Source organism: Balaenoptera borealis, assembly GCF_965194805.1.
Source record: "Balaenoptera borealis genome assembly, chromosome: 5".
Lineage (NCBI taxonomy): Eukaryota > Metazoa > Chordata > Mammalia > Artiodactyla > Balaenopteridae > Balaenoptera > Balaenoptera borealis.
The window spans coordinates 48,962,204-48,981,686 of record NC_138862.1 but is presented as its reverse complement, the minus strand read 5'-3'; the positions used below and the strand labels follow the sequence as shown (position 1 = coordinate 48,981,686).

At 38.0% G+C, this 19,483-nt stretch overlaps 1 long non-coding RNA gene across 1 annotated transcript in view; it reads left to right on the top strand.

Annotated features, from left to right (window-relative positions):
• The window catches only part of LOC309628823, a 171,623-nt gene that overhangs the window by 14,195 nt on the left and 137,945 nt on the right, over nucleotides 1–19,483 (top strand). Inside the window, exon 3 of the long non-coding RNA XR_014244730.1 lies at nucleotides 6,426–6,541. This is a non-coding gene — a long non-coding RNA (uncharacterized lncRNA). The remainder of the gene's footprint in view (nucleotides 1–6,425; nucleotides 6,542–19,483) is intronic.

The window sequence follows — 19,483 nt, the reverse complement described above, 5'->3', positions numbered from 1 at the left end:
TTTAAAGAATTTTATAATATTTTTTTCTCCTTTGACCACCTGATGTGATGAATTACATTAATAATGCCTTGATATGAAATCATTCTTGCTTTTTCTTTTTCGGATAAAACCAACTGTGTCACCATATATCATTCTTCTAACATGGGGCTGGATTTGATTTTTCTGAAATAGTGTACATTATAATGGAATTTAAACATTATTTGACAGACCCCACCAATAACTGGTATTGGCAGTTTCTACAGAAAATGAGTTTCAAGATTATAAGGAGTAATGGGTAGTAAGGAGACAGAGGCAGTTGGTCTTACAAAACAAATTAGGAATAAAAATGAATTTCCAGTTTAATCCTTCTTAAGGGTTATAAGCTGAACTTGTACATTGAAGGAGCAAAACAGTTAAGGTGTAATCAAAAGTACTTTTATTCATGTACTATCCATCCCTCATCCATTCTGTGAAGATAGTTTTCTCTTTATCTCTAGTTGAAATCTCATGCTCAGATATTAAGCCTTCTATTCCTATTCAAAGAATCTCATTTCAGTGAATAAAATACTGAGAGTCATGAAATAGTCAGAACTAAGTTAAAACTTCTCCTCTACCTCCGCTCCAGACTTCAGTCAGAGGGGTAGGATCTGTTCATTTTTGTTTCTGTCTTCTGCATGCCAGCTTCTTTTTCCTTCCCCTCACTTTGTAGCCTAGGCTTCGAATCCCTCCAGGTTTGAAATACGAGGAGTGGAGAAAAGGGTAAGGTGCAAGGAAGGTTTTACTTGACTGGTCCCGATTTATGAAGACGTTGGCTTCCTCTAGCCATGGTGAATAAAGCTGCCCCTCACAGGGGCTGGGCGGGTGAGGCAGTTCTGTGGGTCTCAGGGACCCCCTCCCCACCAAACGCTAGCAACGCCTTATCTGTGGTTCAATAACTGACATCAATACATTTTCTCCAGCTGGTTATGTAAAATTCCTCCTCGTCTTTAAACTCCTGGCCATCTCTAGCCCAGGAGAAGTGCTAACACTGGGATTGCAGACTGCTAGGAACTGAATGCTTGTGTCCCCCAGCCCCCCAACCCCTAAGTGTGATGGTATTAGGAGGCGGGGCTTTTGGGAGCCAATTAGGTTTAGATGAGCTCGTGAGGGCGGAGCTGCCGTGATGGGATTATATGAGAAGAGGCACCAGGGAGCTTGCTTCCTCTTCCTCTCTGCCATGTCAGGACACAGTGAGAAGGCACCGTCTACAAGCCAGGAGGAGGGCCCTCACTAGAACTGGACCGGGCTGGCACTTGGATCTTGGACTTCCCAGCCTGCAGAACTATGAGAGGTCAGTGCCTGTTGTTTAGGGCACGCAGTTCATGGTATTTTGTTATAACAGCATGAGCTAAGACAGACTGTGCTAAGTGCAGCTCTCATGCCTGCTTTATCTTCAGAGCAGGGTCTCCAGCCACAGCCTCGCACTTTTAGCCTGGTGTCTGACACTTAGCTGGCGACGCTACTGTGTATCCCAAACTAAAGGCATCCATATCAAGCCCTTCAAATGGTCTTGAAGATCCTCTCATGTGGTTTGAGGAAAGTTAAGGACCCACTTCCCTAGGCTCATAACCCACCAACAGTTCTCTCTAAAGACATCTTCTTGCCATTTAGCTTCCTATTCTTTTCTAAACGGCTGGAAGTGTTTGGTAAGCCAAGGGTTACACAACTGGTTCTTTGTTAGCTCTTTTCAGGCTCCACACAACCTTGCTATTGTATTGCTTGGGTGTGGCAATAGTGGACACCTGTCACTCTGAGGTGTCAGCCAAAACAGACTTGGGAGTCCTATTTTCATATCCTGTTTACACAACAGGATATTTATCATATTACTTTGTATTTGGTATTTGAGTAAGGACAGCCTAGAGAGAAGAGAAGAAAAGGGTCAGTCCAGGTCAGTCAAGGACACAGGCTTTGAAGCTCTGAACCAACTCAGTAGAATCTTCTCTGAATCACATCAGAATCTGGTGGTTTTAACCTGCACTGGATCTTTCTCTTCTTTTTTAACAGTCACAGCCCCCTCACTTCTTCTATTGGGTTTTGCCTGACACTTTTTGAAAACATCTCTATTAAACTTTATGAATCCATTTCACTTTCCTCTTGGTGAGTCTTCTGCTTACTGAAGCAGCTCCTTTTCCTGTTTCTTTTCTTTTTTTTTTTTTTTTAAAGGTGTAGGCTTATTTATTTATTTATTTTTTTGGTTGTGTTGGGTCTTCGTTTCTGTGCGAGGGCTTTCTCTAGTTGCGGCAAGCGGGGGCCACTCTTCATCACGGTGCGCGGGCCTCTCACCATCGCGGCCTCTCTTGTTGCGGAGCACAGGCTCCAGACGTGCAGGCTCAGTAATTGTGGCTCACGGGCCCAGTCACTCCGCGGCATGTGGGATCTTCCCAGACCAGGGCTCGAACCCATGTCCCCTGCATTGGCAGGCGGATTCTCAACCACTGCGCCACCAGGGAAACCCCCTTTTCCTGTTTCTTAAATCTGGGTTTCCAAAGTGTTTTTGGGAATACTATTCTTGAGAAAGAAGCCACAAAAACAATGTTCTGTAATTCCATTTATTTGGTGAATGCTACATGCATGCTAGATCAGTCTTTTGGTGACTGACAATGCATAAAGCGTATCCAAGGGTTTGAGGAGTCCTGCAGTAAAGAAAGTGGTTTAACTTTTTAAAGCCAAGCACTTCACAAACTTATCTGACTATAGACTGTTATCACTCCCATTTGTCTGGTGGGACTTGTGTTCTTCTCAGAAACACTTTGGAAATACTGACTTATACCACTTTGCTGCTCAGGGATTGGTTAGGATGTTGTCTTGCGCTATACGTGAAGTCAAGGAAAGCTAGGGAAGGACTGCCACCTTCTTGTCAACTTATCCCACTTAGATGTCTGAGCTTTCTCTCAAATTGCACCCTATTGATCTTTCCTTGCTAATTCCCTTCCATAATTTCCATTTTAGAATTTTATCAGGACTTCCCTGGTAGTCCAGTGGTTAAGACTCCACGCTTCCAATGCAGGAGGCACTGGTTTGATCCCTGGTCAGGGAACTAAGATCCCACCTGCTGCAGAGCGTGCAGAACAATGTTACACAACATTGTAAATCAGCTATACTCCAATAAAATAAAAATTAAATTAAAAATTAAAAAATACCTTATGCATACACGTAGCTAACTTATGGAATGCCTTTGTATTATAATTGTATGCCATGTGTTCTCCCATTTAATGATCAAAACCCTAGAAAGAATCATTATCTCCATCTTACTCAGATATACAGAGGACAGGCACTCATTAAATGCTTTCACTGTCAGAGACAGGCAAAATCATGCTCACCAGGGAGAACTCCGGCATGAGAAGTATTGATTTAATCATAGGAGTAAATGACAATAGTGCTGACATTTGGATTCCAGTTGCCTCTCGATATTATGATATAATAAGAAATATACATTTGGTCTTTGTTCCCAGTTCCTGGAGCAAATCTTCTGAAACCCTTACCTCTAGAGTGTTAGGGATGAGGAGAAGCAGCTTTTGTTATTTTCACCGCACCTAACTTTACGCTAATGAGGTTTCTCCCAGAGGAGGGTGCAGGTTGCCGGAGGGACGGACCAAGTGATTAGTGGGTTGGAACTTTCAGCCCCACCCCTGACCTCCTGGGAGGGTGGAGAGTCTGGGGATTGAGTTAATCACCAATGGCCAATGATTTAATCAATCATGCCTATGCATTGGAGCCTCCATAAACCCCTAAACAAAGGGAGAGCTTTCTGGATTGGTGAACACATTGAGGTGCTGGGAGGTGGCAGTCCTGGAGAGGGCGTAGAAGCTCTGTATTGCCCACCCCCTGTGGCTTGCCCTGTGCATCTCTTCCATCTGGCTGTCTTGTTCTAGCCTTCACAATAAGCCTGTAATAGTAAGTAAAGGGTTTTCCCGAGTTCTGTGAACCATTCCAGCAAATTATTGACCTAAGGAAAGGGCTGTGGGAATCTCTGATTTATAGCCAGTCATCCAGAAGTAGGGGAGGCCCAGACTTGTGACTGGCATCTGAAGTGGGGGGCAGTCTTGTGGGGCTGAGCCTTAACCTGTAATTCTATGTTTAATTTTTTGAGGAACTGCCATACTGTTTTTCATAGTGACTGCACCATTTTATGTTCCCATGAGCAATGTACAAGGGTTCCAATTTCCTCACATTTTTGCCAACATCTTTTTTTTTTAATAATAACTAGTGGGTGTGAAGTAGTATTTTATTATGGTTTTGATTTGCATTTCCCTAATGGTCAGCACTGTCAAACATTTTTTTATGTGCTCATCGGCTATTAATATATCTTGGGAAAAATGTCTATCTAATTCCTTTGCCCATTTTTTAAATTGAGTTGTTTTTTTGTTGAGTTGCTATAAGTGATGATTTTTTTTTAAAGAGTACTATTGAATACAAAGTATCTTTTTTTATACAAAACTCTCAGTTTCCATACACTATTGATTTTCTGGAATTTCCTAGCTATGCTTAAATTTCATTTTTTCCTATTTTAGTATATGTGCTGCTGAAGCGAGCACTCATTTTTTCCTGTCAGAATTGTTTTCATTGATTTTTTTTAAAATGGTTCCTGGGAAAATGAGATTTTCATCTCAGCATCTGTGTTATGAAATACTGATGACTGTACTTTCTGGCATGTGTTCTGATTAAATTGCTAGTTGGACATCCCATTTTGGCTACCCTGTTTTTTTAAAAAGTTAACATTTTAGAGGATAAAATCCATATCTTCTAATTTTTCAAATTATTTAAATAGTGATAGCCTCCAAGTTCATGCAACAGAGCAAATCTATTTCTTACCAAATTGGGTGAGAGAAGAGGAATAAAATATCATGACCCTCCACTGAGAAATATCTCATAGTTTCTCAGAGTGGGTTTTTTTTTTTTTTGGTCTGAGTAGGTGACTGAATGGACTAAATTTATTGCCAGATAATATTGAGTATTGACCTATATATTAGTTTCCTCTGGTTGCTGTGACAAGGTACCACAACCTTGGTAGCTTAAAGCAACACAATTTATTCCCTTACAATTCTGGAGGCTCAGACGCTGAAATCAAGGTGCTGACATCAAGGTGTCAGCAGGACCACTCTCCCTCTGTACGTTCCAGCTTCTGGAGCAACCTTCCTTGCATTCCTTGTTGCATGGCCTCTTCCTCCATCACCATAGCCTTTGTCAGCATAACATCTTGGCTTCACTTGTCGCATTACTTTCTTGTTCTGGTGTATGAAATGTCCTTCTGTCTCCCTCTTATAGCAATACCTGTGATTGCATGTAGGAGACAGCTGGATAATCCAGGCTACTCTCCCCAAGACCCTTAAATTAATCACATCTGTAAAGACCCTTTTCTGCCGTGGAAGGTAACATTCACAGGTTTCAGGGATTAGGATGTGGATCTCTTTCGAGGAAACATTTTCTAGCCTACCACAACCTATAAATGGCTCTTTGGAAATTTAAAATGAAAAAGAAAAAGGAAGTTGTAAACATCATAGATGTCACCGACTCCTAGTTCTGTAAACAAAGTTTAAGTTCAATATGATTCTCCCTTTTAATCGTGCTGACTGCCTTGCTTTTCCTTTTCCCATTTTGTTCTTAACCATCTGCAGTTTGGATTCTGCTCTGTGCAGCTGATACAATGCTTTCAGAAGTTTTTCAGTGACTATAAAGCCTAATCTTGGGGCGTCTCTCTTTGGTTTTCATCCTCCTCATTCTCTTTGAAACACTCAGCAGAGACCACTTATTAATAAACATAACTCCCTTCTTTAAATGCCTGCAGCACTCACTCATCTACTGGCTCCTCTTCTTCCCTCATAATCCTTGTAACCAGCTCTTCTCTCTCCTGTGATGTCTTTTATTCTCCTAACCCATAATATTGAATTCTTTGAGGTTCTGTGCATAGCTCTCTGGTTTCTTCCCAGACCCCAGTCTTTATGGGCTCTTGGGTTTAGCTATGAGTTGATGAGACTCACAAATATTTATCTTTAAACCTGAATTCTAACTCTATGCCTGTGACAACCATCTATTTCCTGCCCTCTGACAGGTCATGGACATATAGATATCCTCATGTCATCTCTACTCCAGCATTTATAAAAACAAAACTCATCTCTCACTCTTCTTACTGGCTTTCTTTTTAATTTCCAAGCAGGTCAATGACACCACCATTAAGCTAAAAATTTTGACATCTTATTCCTGACAACTAGGCATTGTTATATCCTTTTGATTCTTAGTGAAAATAGGTTTTGGTTTTGTCATTTTTAACTCTGTAGTCTAGAGCAGTGCTATGCAAAGCGTGGTCCGTGGATCAACATTAGCGCCACCTGAAAGCCTGTTAGAAATGCAAATTCTTGGTCCTTTCCCAGCCCTTCTGAATTACAATCTGTATTTTAACTGTGTTTTAGCGAGCTCTCCAGCTGAGTCTGATGCGTGGTGGCGTTCAGGCGTCCACTGGGCTAGAGTCGAGTGTTGGCGGGCATCGCTCCAGGCTGAGATCACGGCCGCAGCTTCTTAATAGGAGGTGAGTCTCCCTATTTCCAGTCAAATGTCTTATGGACAGTTATTTTCTTTTTCAATTCCTATTTTCTCTGTCAATCTTATTTCATATCTTACAGTGTTATGTATTTCATGTGTATGAACTATGTGGAAACTGGCCAAGAGGACATGTTCAAGGGAAACAGACATCTAGAATTAATTAACGCACTTCCAGGTTTCATTCCTGTTTTGAGTGTCAGGCTGTGGCAGTTTTTTTCCCTTCTTCTTCTTTTTTTAATGCTCCCAGCTCAGTGGACTTAGCTCCTTCCGTAGTAGAAAACTTCAAAACAGAAGTCTTGTTCCATCTAGGAAAGTGGGTGACCGGAAGGAGACTAGGAGAGGGAGAGGACTGCTATCAAAAAACTAACTGTGGATTGCAAATATGAGTAGGAATTTTAGCATCAAATGCATTGCTGAGGTTTGTCACGTATTAGTAGTTTTTTTTTTTTTTTTGAGTAAAATAACTTAAAATTTCCAAGTCTTTTCAGCTCCTCCTAGCTTTCTTCATGCAGCTAGAATTCATGGCAATGGTTTATCTGAGATAATCTCCTTTTCTATTTTTCAACATTAGTTAAGGCCAAGAACACAAGGAGGAGATCCTTTTGTTAGATGACTAGCATTTGGAAAAAAATTTGGATAGAAGGGAGAAAGTCTTCAAATAACTTAATTACATGCTTGTTTCTGCCCCATGACTCCTGAATGTATTGATTTAACTAAAATTTAGTATTCCATGAACACCTTTCAAATAAAAAAAAGAAGGAATTAAACATTTGTCAGTGTTGAGATACATGCTGGAAATAGAACACAATGATGCTTACAAGGGACTCTGTCTTGTTGCTCCCAGTTTAATGTGGGAAACAGACTAGTAAACAGACACTTAAAATACAGCCCCCAACCATGTAATTGGCCCAAGCCCTCTCTGCTTTTAGGATGTCAGAGAAGCTCTTAATTCTGCCACACAGTTATGAGAGGTTCAGCAGTGTAAAGACTGTCCTGTGAGTGGCGCGTCATCTGTTCCGGAACAGCAGAGCCATAGTGCAGGAACATTTGTGCTGAGAAAATGGCAGAGTCAAAGGTCTGTGAGACTGGTTTCAGTTATAAACTTCATTGACTTGTTGTAGGAGAAAGAAAAAAATTGGAGCAGGGCTCTTACCAAATCATGCCTATTTAATTCCCCACGATTGGAAGTTAAATTTAATTGTTTCAGCAGTGTGTCCAAGATAAGGGAGTTGAAATGTTGGATCAACTCATTCATTCTTATAATAATTTGAGTCATTCTGAACCAAGATAAAATTATTAAAGGATGTGCTGAGGTGGCTTACATCTTTGGCCATTTTAGGTTCAAAAGCTATTTAAACTTGAACTTTCTTAGAGATTTCTTGATGAATTAAACTGATGATTCATTCTTTTTCAAGAGGCTAATAAGTTAATAAGAGCCAAACAAAATCATTTATTCAGAGGTTCCATCCCTTAATGAATAAAACTATTGATTTCACGTTGTCTATTTAACAACGAATAAGAATTTTATAGTTTGCTCTCAGTGGTTTTATACTGTCTGGATGGCAATAAGGAGAACAAAGTTGAAGACCCATGATCTAAAGACAGTACCAAATGTTCTTTAAATAGTGCAAAACAGATGTTTTTCCTCCCTCCCTCCCTCCCTCCCTCCCTCCCTCCCTCCCTTCCTTCCTTCCTTCCTTCCTTCCTTCCTTCCTTCCTTCCCTCCCTCCCTCCCTCCCTCCCTCCTATTGTTAAAGTGGAAGAGCCAGGATCATCCTTTACAAATATCTGAAAAATATAACTTGGTTAAGCATTATTCTACCTTAAATCTTTCTTGGCTACTTATAGGAAAATATGATATGGGAACAACTTATCTCACATTTTGGCGCTAATGCACTTAATCCAAGTAATAGGAATGAGGCCACATTTTAAAAATTATTTCATGCACATATATTATCAGAATCATATTTCAAGTGTGTCTCCCATTGATTTTACTTACAATACTTATGCATCAATCTCCAACATTGATAGAAGACCGCCGAGTACACAGAGCACAATACTAGGCACAGGGTACTTGATTGGAAAACAGTCTTTCTAGTAAATTCACAATGTTCTTGAGAAATCTAAACTGATGTGTAAAACCACGGAGAACATACATTGCTGCCTGAAAATAGAAACATTAAATGAGCACTCTACTAAATAAGTAGAAAAATGGACAAAGTTATGCTCAGTTGTGAAGGCTTGAGAGTAAAGTCCTTTGCTAGTTTGTTCTGCTGAATATCCACCAGTTCTGTACAGGTTGCTAGAGTTCCAGACTGATGTTTATATAAAGTTGTGTTTATGTGACACTTAAGAACCATTGGCATGGATCTCTTTAAGGTTTATTGTAAGCAACATAAATCAAATAAAATCTTGTAGCAAACTGTGGCAGCTCTCAGCTTCTGCTGGGACATTTTAAAAGCCCCACTTTTTTTCTTTTGTCTCCATATAGAACCTCTGGAAATCAGAGGATGGTAAGTAGGTCTTAGGGTATCGTTTCATGCTTTTAACTCTATTTAATCTCACCCTCAACCCCATTTCATATCAATAATCTGTCTTGTCATATCCTCTTAGAATTTTTTCAAGTACACTCATCTTTAAAAAATTACTTTTTGCTAATACACTGTTTTATAACCTCTCTTAAACTTTGTCCTATTGTGGTAAATCTTATGTCCTTTTTTAACGTTATTTGAAATTTTAAAATTAAATATTGTGACAGACACTGTTAATAATAACCAAATATTCTTGCACATTTCTACATTTCCCAGTCTCTGCAGTTAGGGTGGGGACAATGTGACTCCTTCAGGCAAAAAAGTATAGAAGTAAAGAGATGGTTTCTTGGCCAGGGCAGTTAAGGACCAATGTGGCACTACCATCTCTTTCTCTCTTTTATCTGCGTAATTGGAGAAATCCAAGATGCTGGAGTTGCAAGATTGAAGAGCCTGGGACCCCAAGTCACTGCTTGCCCAACCGATTTGCATTGGATTGATATAAATAATAAAAAAAAAAAACCCTTGCAGTTAAACCACTGAGATTTCAGGATTTATTTGCTACTGAGGCATAACCAATAATTACTTAAGTAATACCAATATCTTGAATAAAATATGAATCAGAGAAATGGGATAAGAGTCCACTTTACATGCCTATTTCACAATCACTGGATGGGATTTGGATTCAGATAAGCTAGTTTCTAAGCGACACTTCAGGACTACTTCCAAACAATGAAGTATTTTCTGCCCGGTGATAAAGATTTAAACTGCCTAAGGAAGCTGGTCTCCACTTAGTTTTTCAAATATATTGGGGGACCAGGTTATTGATGACAAAAAACCCTTTGTTATTAAAAAAAAATTTTAGCTACTGGTTTAAATGACAAAGTTATTCTTTCAAAGCTTTGCTTTTTATATATTTTTTCTGATTATAAAAGCAACATATGCTTATTGAGGGAGAAAATTTTAAGAAATACAGAAAATAAATTTAAAAAATCCCTTCAGTCCCTCATAATCTTATACACCTGGAGACAAATGCTAGTATTGTTGGATAACATTTCCTTCCAATCTTTTTACTTTGTGTATGTAAGTAAATGGTCTTCTTTTGAAGACTTGAAGTATTGTATTAGCTCCTCTTGGTTTTTCATTTAATTATACCATAAACTCTTCTCCATGTTATTTAAATATTCTTTGTAAATATTATTTTAGTTATTTTGCATTTTTAACCAGGACTTCCTTGAAATAGATTTCCTTCCGATTAAGACTTTGTGGGAGTTTTCGATCTGTTTATTTGTAGGATTGGTCCTGATAGCCACACTGAACTTCTGAGAACAAATGTATAGAATTAAGACTCTGTGTGTGTGTGTGTGTGTGTGTGTGTGTGTGTGTGTGTGTGTACATACACACATTCATACACATTCATACACCAAATAGATTGACTTATCTGACAGTTCTAGTAACCACCAACTTTAAAAAAGTTGACTTTTATCTTAGGTATAGAGTAATTTGAAGAGCAGTCACCATTATTTCAACTCAAGAAACATTTATTGAACATCAACGTATGCATAGTACTGTAAATTAAAGTTAAGATGATGATCATTCCTGCCCTAAGAGAGCATATGCTCTAGATTAATTCTTAAATAAACAGGTTCTTGGCTGCATGTCTGCTAGATTTGAGGAAACACCAGACACTGACAACACTTGGATAAATTACACAAGATGCACTTATCTGAGTGATACACGACAAAGTTAGCAGAGTTAGGTTACTCAGCAGAGATCCACAACATTTTCCCCAAAAGGCACAAATCTTGTCCTGTGGCAGGAAGCACCTGTGAGCACAGAGTTTCAGATGGTGATGTCGGAATGTCTGAGGGTATATTGTACTTTCTGGGAGCATCACTCCTCCCCTTCTGTTCCACCCTTCTTTGTAATGTTGAATTAGGCTAGATACCATCTCACCTGGGCAAGAGGCCAGCTTCATGGGTGTGTGACAAGTGCAATTAGCTGCATGGGACCCGCACTCAGAATGGGACTCTGCACTTGGGATTTAATGCTCTATAGGCACAATCTTAAAATTCTTAAGAATTTATCTTTGAATTTGTGTGTTACAAGTAAAGTTGGATAGGATGATGAGACGTGCACTGGGGACTTGGAGCTTTGGCTCATGTGAAGTCCATCTCCTGTCGCCTCCCTGCCTCCCCACATTGGGTTCTCTGCCACCTGCTCTCCTGTCCCTTCAGTGACTGATGTTGCCTTCCAACCCCGGTGGAGGCCTGGGAGTGGAGAAGGCCAGTTTGGGGCATTTGTGCCTCACCCAGTCACAGGGGAGGGACCTAGGCACCGGAGATACCCCTTTGTGTCCAAGGGAGAGTAACATTAAATAGCAAAGTAACAACAAAAGCCCACAATGACAGGTCAATTGAGAGACTGCAGAAGGAAAGAAAACATTTTTATCCTGATTTCTGGACAAGGGTCCCTGAATTTTCATTTTGCACTGGGCCCTACAAGTTATGGTGCTGGCTCTGCACCTCGGCTGGGGATAGGTCATCAGTTTTGGAGTTTTAGAACATTTGATTGCCAGACTAAAGTCTACTCAAGTCATAACAGACATTTCACCCTTTATTTTGAAGCCTTCTATTTTCCCTCCTCTAGCCCCAGGCAAAAGAGGACTGACCCCAAATATGTTCCTGAATTCTATGAAGTAGGACCAGAACAAGGATCAGTAATTTACCCAGGTGTCTCTGAAAGTCATGTAAGCAGGCCCTTAGTCTAGCTATAGGATCTATTTGGCATTATCTAAAGCATTTGTATGAAAAACCTTGTATTCATGTCATCACTATTCTCTGTTGGTCTGAAATTAAGATAATGTATTCATGGGCACTGTAACATTTCTGTTTGGTGAACAATCTTTATGGCTGTAGATGTATACGAAAAAAATAAACAGAACGTATTTTAAGCTAAAAGGTGGGGAAAATCAGGTCTGAATTGGTATGAGGGATTGACTTCTGAGCCATATACTTATTTTTAAGCCCAATCTATTTACTCATGCGTATAGTCAGTCAACAAATATTTACTGAGCACCCTATACATCAGGAGCTTTGCCAGGAGCTGGAGATAAGATGGCAAGCAAAAAAAGAAGCTCCTGACTTCATGGAGCTTACAGACTAATGGGCAAGCAGGGCATTCATAAAATAACTGCATGATTGCATGTGAAATTACAGACTGAGATAAATGCTCTGAAAGAAAGGAACAGCCTACGGGAGCAGATAGCAAAGGAACCTAGCATAGGTCAGGAAAGGCTTCTCTGAAAGGTAGTGGTTGAACCAAAGCTGAAGACTCTGTAGGTAACTGGGTAAACAAGGCTGAGCAGGGGTAAGCATGTGCAAAGGCACTGTGGTGGAGTGGGGGCAAGTGTGACCCATTTGAAGAATTAGAATGTCAGCGTGGCAGAGCTCAGAGTGAGAGGAGAGTTTTGTGAAGTGAGACTGAGCAATAGACAGGGGCAGACCATGCAGGACTTTGGTGAACATGTTAAGAATTTTGGTCTGCAGCCTAGAAACACTGCAAAAACACTGAAGGAGTTTTAGCGAGGGCTTGATAGAACTAGGGTTGTGTGCAAGGTCAGATTTACACTTTGTAAAAGATGACTCTCCCTGCAAATGGGGAAAATATTGTAGGTTGGAAGGAATACTATGTGATTGTAGAAAGACCTGTTAGGAGGCTGGCATTGTAAACAATAGCGGGGGCAGGGGGTTGGGATTCAAAAATTAACTGTGTAATTACAAACTGAGATAAATGCTCTGAAAGAAAGAAAAAGCCTATAGGAAGAGATAACAAAGGAACCTACCCTAGCATGCTTCAGGTAAGAGACCGTGGCAGCCTGGATTCATGGGTGATGTTGGAAAAAGAGAGCTGTGTGGATTCAAGAGACATTTAGAAAGCAAAATCAATGACCCGTTGAATACAGCAGGGGGATGGAGAAGGTGTCAAAGACAGTTCTGAGTTTTTTGGCTTGAATACTTTAATGGATAGTGGATCCATTCATTGAGACAAGAAACGAAGAATCAGGTTCAAGGGTGAATAACATAAGATCAATTTTGAGATGCCCCAGTCATGCAAGTGTTAAATGTTGAGACATAGTTGTACATATGGGTGAGATTTTACAGTATTGGGCTTATGGCTGGGTAATTGAAACCTGGGAGATGACTATGTTCCTGCCAGGGAGACAGAGAAGTGCTGTGTCTTGAAAACAAAGGGAAGAAAGTATTTCAAGAATGAAGGACTGATTCAAGGTGCTGAATGTAGCATAATAGATGAAATAGGAAGCGCGCTGAAACAACAGGGCCTTTAACTCATATTAGCAAGAGCTGCTTGGATGGAGTGATGGAAAAGAAGAAAACTGGAAGGGTTGGGGAGTCAGTTAGAAGTAGGAAAATGAGACCACTTTAGGCAGCTCTAAATATGTGTGGCCTTTACAGAGAGAAGACAATAGCTGGAGGAGGATGGGCATGGCAGAATTTTAAACTGGTGAAGCTTAGATTGATGAAGCAAAAAACAGCTTTTGATATGATCACTGAGAAACAAAAATATTTGTGTTTATAATTTATGCATAAGGCCCCCTGGTTTCATCTTCAAATGCACCTTTCCTTCAAGCTGTAGATTGTAACTTGAGACCTTTACCATAGTAAGCATTCTTTTCATACTAACTGCATGACACTCATGATTGCATGCCTTCTCTCTGGAGATCCTAGGTAAATGGTGCACAAAATTTCTTATAAAAATAAGCAAAATGTGAATATTTCCAAGTTTTTTTTCATAGCAATGTTGTCTGATGTGATTCCCAAAGGTTACCTCACTGGGTTTGAAGAAAAATTGGCTTTAAGCTTTTTGTGATTGCATGTATTTGTTCTCCCAAATGGTATGCTTTTGGAGCCAATCAAAATAGATGAGTATGATTTAGAATAGAGTTGGTAGAATGTTTTTGTTTTGTTTTGTTTTGTTTTTCTAATGTGTTATGCAGTTAAAATAATAAATAGCAGTTTTTTTTCAACTGTGTTGTGAGATAGCCAATTATAAATAGTGAGGAAAGCCATGGATCTGCTTTCAACTGCCATGAGCCTATTTTAAGTATTGTCTGTGAATGCCAGAGGCATCTTTGTATTTTCTGCTCTTTTGATTTTCATTGATGGAGTCAGTGTTTATAATTGTGGACACACTTTGGTGAACTTTCTCATTCCTTGGACCCCATTAACACTGTGGCATTTCTCTTTCTTCTTCCTCCTGCACTTTCACCAGGGTGCTCTAAATTTAACTGAGATGCTTCTAAAATTTTTCCTTTCTTTTTTTGTTTTCCTCTTCAAACTTTTGTTGTTATCAGTTTAACTCTTACATATATGTAAATGCCTCTCAAATTCATATTTCACTCCAGATTTTTTCCAGACACTTATTTAACCGCTTGTTGTATTCTTACTGCATCTCCCAGTGTCCTTATGTTCTTCCCTCAAATCAGTTACCAATTTCATATCTTGGTTTTCTGTGTCTTTGAGGTCCCTTTCCCAATCACTTGGGCTCAAACAAGGTCAGCCTTCATTCCTTTCTCCTTCATCACTGATCCAGTGAGTCGTGAAGCTCCCATTAACTCCTTTTAACTAAACTACTTCAAGTACATGGCATCAGAGCAGTAGAGAACAACTTCTGAAAGCAGTAGTTTTCTGTTTATTTCTTCCCCACCTGCACGTCTGTTCTCAGAGGAAATATACTTTAACTGTGTTTTATTCTCCAAGTGGCCACTTAAGAAAAAAAACTATAGGTAATGTACTTATAACTGTATTTATTTATTGATCTACCAACTTCATGTCTATTGACTTCCCAACATAAAACATAATATGTCTTTGGATTCATTACCCCTCCTCTTCTTCTGATGTTTCAGTATTTATATTTGTAGTTGTAATTCTTTTATTTTTTTACTTTTGAAATTTTAATCTATGTAAGCATCTTTTTCTTGTCCTTCAACTTTTGGTATTATTTCTTGATCTTCTCTTGTAAAATGAGAATATCAGTGCCCTTACCCTTTCCTCTATCTTTATTGTAGTCCACAATTACCTTCTGTCTGCAACCACTTCTAAGTTTTCTGTTTGGTTATCTCTAAAGGCTGAAAACCAATAAATACTGGCTACATTATTATAGCATTATTTTATATCTATCTATCTATCTATCTATCTCCACAGCTGGATCCCCATTACATTTCTTTCCCTATAGATGCAATGTTGTGATCCCCAGGCCCTGAAGGAACATGTGCTTTGTTTCTAGGCCTATTGAGTTTTCTGGTTTTTTGTTTGTTTGTTAAGAAGAAATGATTATGAGGAAATAAAAATAATAGTATATATTATAGTGTTTTATATATATACTATTATATGCTTTATTTATATAATTTAATATAATTATGTATAATAGTATATGTATGTGTATTTGTATTTTAAGGGCTTTAGATTTTTAGACCAGTTTTAGGGCCACAGAAAAATTGAGAGGAAGGTACAAAGATTTCCCATGTATTTTCTGCCTCCACACATGTATAGCCTCCCCTGTTATCAACATCCTCCATCAGAGTGGTACATTTGTTATGATTCATGAACCTACATTGACACATCATTATCAGCCAAAGACCATAGTTTACATTAGGGTTCACTCTTGGTGTTGTACATTCTATGGATTTGAACAAATGTATAATGACATGTATACACCATTATGCTATACAGAGTAGTTTCACTGCCATAAAAATCCTCTGTGCTCTTCCTATTCATCTCACCCTCCTCCCTAACCCTTGGCAACCACTGATCGCTTTACTGTCTCCATAGTTTTGCCTTTTCCAGAATGTCCTCCAGTTGGAATCATACAGTATGTAGCCTTTTCAGATTGGCTTCTTTCATTTAGTAATATGCATTTAAGTTTCCTCCACATCTTTACATGGCTTGATAGCTCATTTCTTTTTAGTGCTGAATAATAATCCATTGTCTGACAGTTTATTTATCCATCCACCTACTGAAACACATCCTGGTTGCTTCCAAGTTTTGGCAATTAGGAATAAAGCAGCTGTAAACATTTGTGTGCAGGTTTCTGTGTGGATATAAGTTTTCAAATCATTTGGGTAAATACCAAGGGGCAAGATTGCTGAATCATGTGGTAGGAATATGTTAGTTTTGTAAGAAAGCACCAAACTGTCTTCCAAAGTGGCTGTACCATTCTGCATTCCCACCAGCAATGAATGAAGTTCCTGTTGCTCTACATCCTCCCAGCATCTGGTGACATAAAAATAGTGTCAGTCGGGAATTTGGGCCATTCTGATAGGTGTGTAGTGGTAACTTGTTGTTTTAATTTTCATTTCCCTGATGACATATGATATGGCCATCTTCTCATGTTTATTGCCATTTGTACATCTTCTTTTATCAGGTGTCTGTTAAGGTCTTTGGCCCATTTTTAAGTTGGGTTTTCTGCTTATTGTTGCGTTTTAAGAGTTCTTTGTATATCAGACATGTCTTTTGCAAATATTTCCTCCCATTCTGGCCCTGTCTTTTTACTCTTTTGATAGTGTCATTTGCAGAGCAGAAAAAGTTAATTTTAATAAAATCTAGCTTATCAGTTCTTTCTTTCATGTATTGTAACTTTGGTGTTGTTTTTAAAATGTCATCGCCATACCCAAAGTCATCTAGGTTTTCTCCTATTTTATCTTCTAGGAGTTTTATAGTTTTGCATTTTATTTTAAGTCTCTAATCCAACTTGAGACAATTTTTGTGAAGTGTATCAGGTCTGTGTCTAGATTCATTTTTTTGCATGTGAATGTCCAGTTGTTCCAGTACAATTTGTTGAAAAGACATTCTTTCTCCATTGTATTGCCTTTACTCCTTTGTCAAAGGTCAGTTAGCTATATTTAGGTGGTTCTATTTCTGGACTCTGTTCCATTGATCTATTTGCCTATTCTTGGCCAATACCACACAGGCATACTTACTGTAACTTTATAATTAATCTTGAAGTTGGATAATATCAGTAGTCCAATTTTGTTCTTAAGTATTTTTTTGGCTATTCTGGGTCTTTTACTTCTCCATATAAACTTTAGAATCAGTTTGTCAATATCCACAATATAACTTGTTGAGATTTTGATTGGGATTACATTGAATCTATAGATCAAGTTAGGAAGAACTGACATCTTACTAATATTGTCTTCCTATCCATGAACATGGAAAATCTCTTCATTTATTTAGTTCTTTGATTTTGTTCATCAGAGTTTTGTGGTTTTCCTTATAAGGTATTGTAATATTTTGTTAGATTTATACCTAAACATTTCATTTTAGGGGGGTGCTAATGTAAATGGTATTGTATTTTTAATTTCAAGTTCTATTTGTTCATTGTGGGTATACAGAAAGTGATTGACTTTTGTGTATTGACCTTGTATCCTGCAACCTTGCTATAGTTGCTTATCAGTTCTAGGAGATTTTTGTCAATTCTTTCGGATTTTCTACATAGATTATTATGTCATCTGCCAATAAAGACAGCTTTATTTCTTCCTTCCCAATCTGTATACCTTTTATTTCCTTTTCTTATTACATTAGTTAGGCCTTCCAGTATAACTTTGAAAAAGAGTGGTAAGAAGGGACATCCTTGCCTTATTCCTGTACATAATAGGAAAGCTTTGAGTTTCTCATCATTAAGTATGATGTTAGCTGTAAGTTTTTTGTGGCTACTTTATCAAGTTGAGGAAGTTCCTCTCTATTCCTAGTTTACTAAGAGTTTTTATCATGAATAGACATTGAATTTGTTAAATATATGCATTCACTGCTTTAAATTTTCCTCTAAGCACTGCTTTGTCTGCATCCTAGAAATGTTGATAAGTTGTGTTTCACTTTCATTTAGTTCAAAATATTTTTAAAAAATTTTGAGATGTCTCTTTTGACCCATATGTTACTTAGAAGTGTGTTGTTTAATCTCCATGTTTTTTGGGGATTCCATTTATATTTCTATTATTGATTTCTAGTTTAATTCCATTGCTGTCTGAGAGCAGACATTGTGTGATTTCTAGTCTTCTAAATTTGTTATGATATGTTTTATGGCTATCTTTCTATTTTGTTGAATGTTCAATGTGAACTTGAGAAGAATGTGTATTCTGCTCTTTTTGGATGAAGTAGTCTATTGATGTTGATTATATCTAGATGATTGTTGGGATTTTGAGTTCACTTACTGATTTTCTGCCTGCTGTATCTATCCATTCCTGAGGGAGGGGTGTCAAAATCTCCAAGTAGAATAGTGGATTCATCTATTTCTCCTTGCAGTTCTATCAGTTTTTGCCTCATGTAGTTTGCCCCTCTTTTGTTAGGTTAGTACATGTTAAGGATTATGGAGAATTGGAGAACTTGGAGAATTAACCCCTTTATCATTATGTAATGCCCCTCCTTTTTCCTGATAAATTTCTTTGCTTTGAAGTCTGCTTTGTCTGAAATTAATATAGCTACTTCTACTTGCTTTCTTTTGATTCGTGTTAGCTTGGTATATCTTTCTCCATCCATTTACTTTTAACCAATATGTTCTTTATGTTCAAAGTGGGTTTCTTGTAGACAACATAGAGTGGGTCTTGTTTTTTGATACACTCTGACAATCTTTGTCTTTTAATTGGTTTATTTAGACCATTGATGTATAAAGTGATTATTGGTATATTTGGATTAATATTTACCATATTAGTTACTGCTTTGAGTTGTTGCCCTTCCTATTTTTGTCTTCTACTCTTTTTCTGCTTATTTTTTTAAATGAGCATTTTATATGATTCCAATTTTTCTCCTTTCTTAACATGTGTTATACTTTTTTTTCCTGTTTTAAGTGGTTGCCCTAGAGTTTGAAATATACAACTAATCCAAGTCCTCTCAAATAACACTGTATAATTTCATGGATAGTGTATTTTATAATAAGTAAATAATGCCAATTCCTTCATTCCATCCTTTGTATCATTGCTGTCTTTCATTTCACTTGTCTATAAGCATACATAAACATACATACAATATTGTTGTTATTGTTATTTTGAGAAAACTATTATCTGTTCAATCAATTATGAATAAGAAGAGTAAGAGTTTTTATATTACTTTCACTTATTCCTTCTCTGTTTTTCTTCCTTTCTTTATGTTGATCTGAATTACTGATGTATAATTTTTCTTCTCTCTGAAGAATTTTTTATTAAACATTTCTTGTAAGGAGGCAACAAATTCCCTCAATTTTGTTTGTGTTAGAAAGTCTTTATTTTCCTTCATTTTTGAAGGATAATTTCACAGAGTACAGAATTCTGGTTTTTTATTCTTTTCTCTCAACACTTTAAATATTTCACTCTGCTCTTTTCTTGCCAGCATGGATTCTGAGGAGAAGTCGGA